Genomic DNA, 10783 nt, shown 5'->3' with positions numbered 1-10783 from the left:
AGACGTGTTTTATAGACAAAATGTCTGTACACGTGATGATCGGAAAACAACATTTTTCATTCGACACTTTTCAAAAATAGTATGACAAAAATAAATTCACTCGTGTGATTCCATTATTCAAGTAACAATTGCCCACAAATGAAATTTAATTTTCTGCCAGAAAATATCGCACTACCATATTGTTTTTGTTTCGTATCGATGCATGCGATGCCACTTGATGTAATAGACCAGCACTCAACTGTCAAAACTTGTCAACGTGGAGATGCACAAAGGTAAGAGACACGCTGAAACGGACGGACTATCGCACCTCTTCCATGCCAAAATCGATATTTAAGGCTCGACCGGCGTCTCCCTCTTCGCACCGCCCACTCCTGCCAGAGAAAACTTCCTGTTCTCAGGGCACATATAGGTTATGTCCACCGTAGATTTACCACTAAAACGGAATCAAGCGTCACCAGGAGTCCATTTCACAGGCCAGAAACGTTTGAAATCTTTTCGCACGTTTTCCTTCTTCGCTATTGTATTACTAAGGGAAGTCTCGAGACTTGATGATCGGACGTATTCGGCCGCGTGCCGAAAAGTACCGAGTCGCGCGTTCTCTGTAGTTCCCCGTATCGAGATTTATGAACGCGATAAAAAGCGCCGTAGGTAAAGAAGCGAATTGCTCGCAACACAATGCACACACGGAGACTTTAGTAACACTAAGAATATTCAATATCACGCACGTTATATAGTCGAGAAGGAAAATGTATACGGGATGTAAAAGTTAAAACTGAGCAGAGGAAAATCGAAAAGGCGTCAAATCCGTTCCTAGGTTCCGTGAGATTCTTTATACGGACACCATAAGGTTGTCCGAAAATGTCGTCCTTCTTCAAGGACTTCCTTGTTCCTTGTTCGATATTACAATCGAAATATGGTATATATTTAACGATGCGTTTATAGCTGTGTAACGTGTGCACTCGGAGAGGGGAGAGATAAATCAACGAAGACGTGAAGACGAGCGTACCCTTTTGCAAGGGACGCGACGTAGACTGATGCAGGCTAGTCCTTCTCGCACGACCTACGAATCGCGACCCGTGGCTCCCTACTTGTTTCGTTCTGCAACTAAGGAGTGACAGGATCGTGCATCGATTCTAAAAGTACCCTTTGCTACATGACAATTTCAGGCATCTGATTTCCTTTCAATTCTTATAAATACAGTATCTCAATTATTCTCAATAAAGAATTAATGATAAACTATTATTTATTAAAAAATGCTATACAATATCAAATATTTAAAAAAAATCATTAAAAGAGCGAAATATTTATTATTAAGCACTATCTTTCTACTTTTCACTCATGAAAATAAAATCCTTATTTTATTATATTTAAATTGTTATCGAAATAAATAAATGTCTATGTACAATCTCTTCAAATAAGTTTTTACTTTCAAATATACAAAAGTATATAAATATATCAGATTTTGATCACGTTGGAAAGATATTTTTTAAATAACATTACTTAGTATAGTTAGGTCTGTCATTTTATATGAGTAGCGAAGTGAAGAATTCAAATTTCATAACTGTTAAATACACGTGTTGTAATACGGCCCTGAAAAGTAGTCAAACGCCAAACCCACACCGAGTCGAAGGTACAGCCGCGTGCGCAGACCAGTGGACAGAGTGCAAAGCCCTGCGCATGCGTAATGGACGTCGACACGGCAGACCCTTCAACTCGCATGAATGCAGTAGGCGCAGCCCCACGACACTTGAGGGTAAGATGACGTGCAGCCTTGTGCATGCGCGCATATAGTCAATTCACCTTAACTTCGCCACGATGTCACACCCGTCTGTTTATACTTTGTATTACGGTGAGAATCAAATGTGCTTGGACATAGAATAAATATTCTTCAAATGTTAATAACAATATTTCAGAATTTCCAAAAATTTTATCTTTTCAGCAGTAAAATTTCTTTAAAATCTTTAAAATAATAAAAATTCACATAAATACAATAGAAATTACTTTCTCGTAAATTCTGAATGATTAATTTCTTTCATTAATAATATTGGCGAATTTATATTTCTCAAATAAAATTATTTATTTATAATGTAATAAAAACGATCTATGATTTATATAAACGATATAAGCTTGGCAATCATTTTTATAGTGGAAATATTCAGATTTCTACAATTATGTTAAAGGACTTAGTTATTAAATTCTTAATTTAATGCCAATATATTTTGTATGAATGAAAGTTCAATGGCGTAATATCGACATTTTTACAAATAATACAATTAATCATAAGATTTCTTACAAAAATCTCACAAAATATTTCTACGGGAGATAATAAGTAATATATTTATTAATTGTAAGTCTATCCAGTTATACTACGGAAAAAATAGAACATATTTGAAACAAGAGCTGCAAACGTGGATTGACATCCTTTATCTTTCTGCACCGCACGTTCCAAACAAATATGTATTATGACTCTGTATTATGCATCCCAGAATTTACGTCAAAGTCATACGTACAAACATACTTAAAAGTGCGATAAATGTTTCAATATCGCATATACTTCTTTCCATCCTACTATATCGTTTGGGTCATTTTCGATTCAATCATGCTCTTCTACCATTAAATAACTTTTCATGTTTGAGGAAAATATGTACCGTTATCCATACACATAATTTCTCATATTAGTTTCATACAAATCTTTCTTAAATCAAAAATCTTTTCATTTGTTAAAGCGAAAGTGAAATTTCAATATAAAAAGACGAAAGCCATAAGCCAGTTAAACCAATGTGTTGATTATTTAGTATCCTCTGTGTCATAATTAATCGTTATCTAAATATGCTTTTAAGAAATAATTTTTAATAATCATATGAATTAGTTTTCACTGTTTAATCGATAAATACGACAAAGCAGCTGAAATGCTCAATCATTTGCAATTCAAACTTCTCCCTACGCGACAATAAACAATGATTTCATGAATCAAAACATGTATGTAATCATAGGATATATGCATACACTGCTACCAACAGTGAACGTTCCTCTATTATTGTCGCAAGAAAAGGGATGGAAGGAGTGTAGTATATTTCTTAATGACAATCAAGATGATGCGATGGAGCAAACAGAGGAAGTAAGAGAAGTACGAGCAGTCACGAAGATGCACGAGTGTATCCCATGTGTGGGCGAAAATGCACGAACGTGTGAATACAGAGAAAAGAGGAAACACAAGAGGCGTGCTCGGCTTCGTTCAAACAAGGAACAAGATCCGCGAATGATGTGTATAGGTTAGGTAGGTAACCCAGTTTCGCCGGTGCACCAGGCCAGGCTGCAGCAACGCCGTTCAACGATCGATACGTATATGCACCCCGGTACTGCCCACAACCTAGATTCTCTTGTCTAGGATAGGTGCAAGAAGGGGATTGCGTGACCTACATCTTATGAACAAATGTTACGAAAAAATGATTTAGAGATATAACGTCAAAGTTCATTTATTAACAATGACATCATAGAATGGAGAGAATGATTCTCTTGTACTGGTATATTAAATTCAAATTTGATTTACGATTCTTATCCTTAGATTACCTAGGTCTTGATAAATATCTTTGAAATATTTTAATCTTGATACTGAGTTGACGTACTTGGCAAGTGAAGTTTAAGGTTCTGAGCAAAGCTTTCAGTGCCATTTGCGCATATACGTAAATGGTGTAATTTAAAAAATCTCATATATGTGGAATCAGGAATCATTTTTGCGATTAACAGGAAACATTTTCCATTGTAAAATGTCTTATTAACGGCAGTAAAAGATATAAATTATTGATTATTATTATCAAGAATATAATTACATTAATAATTTTGCAAAATCCTATTTTTGTAACTTTACTTAAAAAATTAAATCTATTATTCAGAACTATAACCTAATTTTCAATACGACAAAAAACAAAAAATATTGATTTTTCAGTTGAATGCATATATGTACATTTAAGGGATAATTTCAAAAATATATTTCCATAACGGCAGAAGATCTTTGTGTACAAAACGTCGCAATAGTGATAAGAAACAATCATTCAGCTTTTAACCTTGAAATCGTAAAAATGCAGAGATCTATGTCCCTTGAATATAAAGCATCGAGCGAAAGAATTAATACCTCTGCACACATACATCTCGTCTTTGTTTTGTGATGTACATGTGTATATACATAATGTACAAGACACATATTGCGTATATAATAGCGAATGGAGTCCAAACAGACAAGAAGAAAACCGTCTGGTCGCTTAAACAAAAAAAGAGCGAAGGATTTCGGGGGATGAAAGGTAAACTGTGCGTCGAAGACGTACAAAATGTTTTATGGGGAGGGCAGGGAAAGGGGGAGAAAAAAGGAGTTAGGTCGTAACCTCCAGCAACCTTTGGTTGACTCGGTTCAAACATTTCACCCAGACGAGACGTAGTAGTTCAAAATCCTCTGGTGAAAACATAGCCACTGACTCATGTTTGCCAAAAGATTTCAAGGAAACCAGGCACGATCACAAACTTTTCCTAAGTACACAATGATTCAGTGATAATTACGCCTCTTAAGCGAAAACTAAATTTTCGTGATTCATTCGATATACAAGATTAAGTAATCTTAAAACTATTTATATGAAAGATATTACTGAAAAGGAAAACATAACAATTCAGATACTGTTAGCTTGTAATATTTTCAAGAACACATTTACTCGAACGTATTTCAGAGAAATATAAAACCTTTGGTGTAGGATGTTGACCAAAAATGTGCGTGCATTATAGAGATTCCATAGAAAAGACGAGGACCAAGATACAGGAGAAAAGTAGATACTAAAGATTCTCGCGGGCCATAGAAGTCAGTTTCCAGGGGTCTTTGAGCCCTCAAGCCGTTGACCTTGGAAAGGTAGCATGGAAATCTTGTGGTGTGAGAGCAGTAGTACTCTGCCTCTCTACGTAGGCGTTCGGTAGGAGGTTACAAGCCTGCAAGAGGAAAAAGGCTAGTCGCAAATGTAGAGGAAAGGAATAATGCCAGTAAACGTATGTCTGGATAAAGACAGAGAGTCTCTATGAAGGGAGGGTCGATATTTACCGGCTTTCCCCCTTCTCTCAGCCGGGCAACGACCTACCGCCCCTTGCGTATCCGTTAAATCCACTCTTTTACCCTTCGTATCGCTTTCTGTCTTACATTCAATTTCTCTCTTCTCTCAGCCCCTTCGCCGTTTCTGTCCCGAGGCACGTTCAACCGCCCATAAGCATTCTCCTTCTCCCTTACTACCCTGAGTGTCACTACGTTACACGTTATTGTGTCCTAACCCTGAAACGACCCAGCTTGTGTCCCTTGAGATGTCCAACTACCAAGAAAGACACCGTGGTCAAGAGCGGGGACTCGACCGTGGCTCATCCAATATACGTGGTGAGCACAAAACAGGAAACCCCCATCACCCTACCATAAATCATCTGCCTTAAAAATATCCAAATGTTGAATACAGTACAATAGTATACAAAAATACCAATTTTTACGAGTTCAGTTTAATTATTCATAGTATATTTATGTAATTGTAAATATGCATACTTTAAAACCAGTTTCAGTTATCGTTTGATCTAGTATTGTTTAGCTCTGATGGGAACGTAAGGCTACTTTTATAGTTGATTTTTTTTTGCATAAAACCATCTTGTGACAAGAGCGGTATGAAACAAACATGTTTAACACGTTTATAAATGTATTTTAAAGTTCAATGTTAAGTATGTCTAGCGTAGTAAATGGATATATTAAATAGTACAAGCAATACATGTAAAAATAGTAAGAGAAAATGATAATGCTAACAAATTTTAATGTGTAATACGTATGTACATCGATATTACTTAAAATTTTAGTATGAATTACAGGACGATGCTGTACTGCCATCTGTACGTATCAACGAACAGATCAAGGAATTCCGCCAACTCGGTCGGTAAAGGAATGTGCAATTTAAAATGATTTTTTCTAACAGTTTGGTGTAAGTTCAATTAAAAATGTAACAATAATGTATGCTTACGTAAAAAGATCCGAAAATATTGATTTTATTTATGTTAAATTTATGAGCTATACTGCGTGTATATAAATAATGGATCTAATATTCTACATTCTACATTTACTCTTTCGTACGTTTATAGTTTTCAAAACCGATAATTTTTTTAAATCAGAAACCTGATTACTTTCTTATTATCAATATCGAAAGTAAAATACAAATGGATACATTATATGATAATAAGACGACAAAAATCGTTATGATGAATACTTTAAACGATCGTGCATGTATTCTGACAGCTCAACTTCTCTAATCAGGATCACGCAGTAGAAGTGTGCCCTGGTATACATAATTGTGCCGAATGAAACTCAAGCGGAAGTAACAATTTTACTAACTGATCTAAAAACATCTCCCCTTTGTTCGTATTTTTGTTCCTACTTAATCGTTTTATAATAAAAATCGCCAAAACATTAAAGAACAAAAATAACAAACGCTATTATTTTGTCAAACGATTGTATTTCTTATTATTTAATTATTATATCATGTACGTATGTAAACATATATGTATATATGTAAACATATTATTATACAATAAGAAACACAATAAATATGATAATGAGTTCAAAAGAAAAGTATTATGATTCAAGGTTCGTGTGTGTGCGTTTGTGTGTGACGTAATTACAATTTCTAATCTATCGCTGAAGTATCTTATATACTGTGAAACTGCCTTGCTGCATTTCTAGCAAGATGCAGTCTCTGATACAAATTATCGTGTGTATTTAGGAATGAATCAGGTTGCATAAATCATGATGCATCGATCAAGCGGACGTAGAGAGACTGAAGCTACTTCGATCCCAGACTTAACTAGACGTTTACATAGTACATATCAAGTAGCAAGGACATTTATTAAAATTTAAAATTTCTAGTAGAAACTTCAAAAGTAAAATATAAGTACAGAAGAAAATTATGTATTTCTCAAAAAAATTAATTATTTTGTATACAAATTTTCTATGTTTTCGAGATATATGGTCAAAATTATATGTGAATAGAAGAAATGATAAAATCCTTGATTGAAAAATGTAGAGAAATAAATTACATAATAATCAAATAATATATAAGAGTTAAAAAAAACTTCTTTCACCTCAGTACATAGAGCAATAAATGCTCCAAATGTAAATTTTTATTGCATAGTAAAAATATCAGTCAGTAGTATTACTGTATCTGTCAGCTGAGGCAGTACCAAATGTAAGTAAATACAGTTGAGCGCATTGTTCAGAATTTTGGGTCGTCCGTTTATGGCAGGGACAGGCCCATTCCTTTCTTTAGGAAATTCCGAATTGCATGTCCTCCCCGAGCTGTAAATCTAATGACTTCGAGGTCAGGTAAAAACCCCGGGAAAGGACCAGCCGGAAGGGCACGATGGACAAACGAAACCCAACGGTCGGTAGGGAGACCGCAATACGCATCTCGCATGAACTATACAGGGTGGTTGGTAACTGGTGGTACAAGCGGGAAAGAGGTGATTCTACGCGAAAAAAGAAGTCGAAAATATAGAATGAAAATTTTTCGTTTGAGGCTTTGTTTTCGAGAAAATCGACTTTGAATTTTCGCTCGGTACGTCTGCGGTACGTTATAACGGATCTCACTGTAGATCGTTGTCTCGATGGAAAAATTAAAAAAAAAAGAAAAAAAAACCCTTTTTTTACGTGGGGAAATCCGGCGGATTTTTATCGGCTAAAACCCCACGGGCGGGCCTAGGTGTAGTTCAGCAACGAGTGAAACCGTTCTCCGGGGGTACTTCCCAAACACTCATAGAAAGCACTACAACATTGTAGGCAAGGGGGGGGGCCTCACTTGCCCGTTGTATATACTTCTAAGATGATATTTGGTTTTCCACCTTGGCTTGCCCAGGAGTGGTCTCGAACTCGCGACATCTTACTACCCCATACGCCCTTTACGAGCGTAGCTAGCGAACCCGCCGAGTATTTACTAGTTGTTGACGCATTATGTTCATCAAGTTGTCCTTATACTCTGGTATAAGAAAACTCTGGTCTTCAGTGTTGCTACAACGAACACGTGTTTTACAGCTGATAAGATAATAAAATATAGAATAATAGAAAATATAGAATATATAGAATAGAAAATATAGAATAAAAATTTTTCGTTTGAGGCTCTGTTTTCCAGAAAATCGACTTTGAATTTTCGCTCGGTACGCGTGCACTTTATCGCGTCTCGTTATAACGGATCTCACTGTAGATCGTTGTCTCGATGGAAAAATTAAAAAAAAATTTTTTTTCATTTTTTATTCTATATTTTCGACTTCTTTTTTCGCGTAGAATCACCCCCTTTCCGCTTGTACCACCAGTTACCAACCAACTCGTATAAAATATCATTAGTAAGTAAAATTTCACAAGTCACAAGTTTGGTAACAAAATAAATAAAATTTTACAAATTACATATTATCTGATCGAGACCTCATCTCGAGTTATACAGCGAGGTTTAGCATTATCGTACATAAGATACTTAAAGGATTAGTTCATTCTATAAACACTCATTTTTTGCGTTTAAATGTTTGCGCGCATATCGCAAAGTGGATAACGCCTACCATTGTCAATGGGTATACTTTTCATATGCTTCATTCGTCTTGGATATTTCCAAGGAACACGTAATTTCATCGCGGAAAAATATCTCCGAACACTGTAAAGACTTCTCTGGAAAAAATAGGTTGCCTCTTGCACCCAAACTTGAAAGCAACTACCTTATCCTGCATGCAATCATAAAGTACTGACATCGGCATTAAGTGAAACTGCTTAATGCATATAGTATCATCATCATGAAGGCATCAGCATTCTTTATTCGTACTATATTACGTAACGAAATGTAATGTGTTTTAAAAATCTGAAACCCGAAATTGAAACAAAATCCATTATTGAAAATTAGATCAAATAACAGTGTGAACTTCTACCTTCAAAAATTTAATACAAGTATAGTTGCAAATTATTACAGAAAACTAAATCTATATCTAATAGTTCCAGAATTTAATTTATTTTTTTTCCTGGCGAAGTAAACTGTATTTTTATAAATTAAAGAATAAAAAATTATTACATGTATTCGCACGCATATACATATACATATATGTCGGAGATGAAAGAACATCGGAATTTCCCGTCCGGAATGTTGAGAAAAACCCAATACCCTGGTCCGGACTTTTACTATAGCTGCACTTAAGTAATAAAAATAAGAAATAGTTCTAATGTTCCAACCTGGCTTTATGACGATGGGTTCGGGCTCGAAGTGACATAGCGGGTCACTAGACGTAGCCACGGTCACGGGAGGGACGTGTACCTGACACAGATATGAAATGATTATATGGTTCTCCTTAAAAACAAAGATTGACCCGAGAAGTGGGGACAGGAGTATATAAGGGCAGTTTCTTTTGGATTAGGGGTTGGTTAGTTAGTTAGTCGTTGGACGAATTGCTGATTGAGTTATCAAGAAAGTTACCCGAATCGTGTATTACGTTTGTACTCGTCATCCCGTGGACGGTGGATTCATTATCGAACCTGAATTCGTTGTCACCATCATCTCGACCATCATATTGCCGCTATTACTCATAGCCTCTTGTAGTGTCCACATTTGCGCCGATAAACATTAGCTACTTCCGCAACGGTAAAGTAAGTAAAGGTTCATCGAACGCCCCAAAATGCCAATCTGCCTCCGACATATATGGCATTTTGGGGCGTTCGATGAACCTTTACTTACTTTACCGTCGCGAATGTAGCCAATATTTATCAGTATGAATGTGGACACTACCAGAGGCTATGAGTAATGGTAATGGGATGGTCGAGATGATGGTGACAACGAATTCAGGTTCGATAACGAATCCACGATCCACGGGAGGACAAGTATCAACGTACTGCTCGATTCGGATCACTCAATCGGCAATTCGTCCAACGACTCTAACACTCTAACTCTAACTCTCTTAATCCAAAAGAGGCTGCCCTTATATACTCCTGTCCCCACTTCACGGGTTAATCTTTGTTTTTAAGGAGAGTCATATAATCGTTTCATACCTCTGTCAGGTACATGTCCCTCCCGTGACCGTGGCTACGTCCGGTGACCTGCCATGTCACTTCGGGCCCAAACCCATCGCCACAAAGCCAGGTTGGAACATTAAGACTATTTCTTATTTTTATTACTTAAGTGCAGCTATAGTAAAAGTCTGGACCAGGGTATTGGGTTTTTCCCAACATTCCGGACGGGAAATCCCGCTGTCTTTCCATCTCCGACATGTATATATAAGTTATATTAATTACAGTACCAATAGAGCAATAAAATGTTGTCGGTTGTCATAAATTATAACGATACATTTATAGAATGATACCTTGGAAACAATACAACCTATAATCTTCTTCTGGATTAAAAATATAAAAGTAACCAAGATAAACCTTGCGTCATTTAATCAAATGAATAAGAGAATAGATAATTTTTTAAAAAGTTTCTAATCTATTGTAGAAAATACTTAGGAAATCGACAATACTCATTAAAAAATAAAAATTAATAATTTTTCTCACTCCGCGTGGATTCATGTTTTCCATATTTATATTTACTATAAAAATGCTACGACAAATACTTTTTTGTTCTGTATGTATGTAGAGGTACTTGGGAAATCGATGATAATCTTTAGAAAATTTAAGATCTTTTTGCTCGTTGCGTATAAAGTCATATTCTTAATATTTACATTTATTATAAAAATATTGTGACAAATGATTTTTTTAATAGATAGT

At 35.7% G+C, this 10783-nt stretch overlaps 1 long non-coding RNA gene across 1 annotated transcript; it reads right to left on the bottom strand.

Annotated features, from left to right (window-relative positions):
* Positions 1 to 1400: 1400 nt before the first annotated feature.
* LOC126873804 (uncharacterized) lies at positions 1401 to 9580 on the bottom strand. The gene is made up of 2 exons (XR_007692553.1): positions 5078 to 9580; positions 1401 to 4968 (listed from the first exon to the last, which is right to left on the bottom strand). It is a non-coding gene; the product is annotated as an uncharacterized LOC126873804 (long non-coding RNA).
* Positions 9581 to 10783: the final 1203 nt, after the last annotated feature.

This window comes from Bombus huntii, chromosome 2 (assembly GCF_024542735.1).
Source record: "Bombus huntii isolate Logan2020A chromosome 2, iyBomHunt1.1, whole genome shotgun sequence".
Taxonomy (NCBI): domain Eukaryota; kingdom Metazoa; phylum Arthropoda; class Insecta; order Hymenoptera; family Apidae; genus Bombus; species Bombus huntii.
Note: the sequence above shows the minus strand (reverse complement) of the source record. Positions and strands in the feature narration are given on the sequence as shown.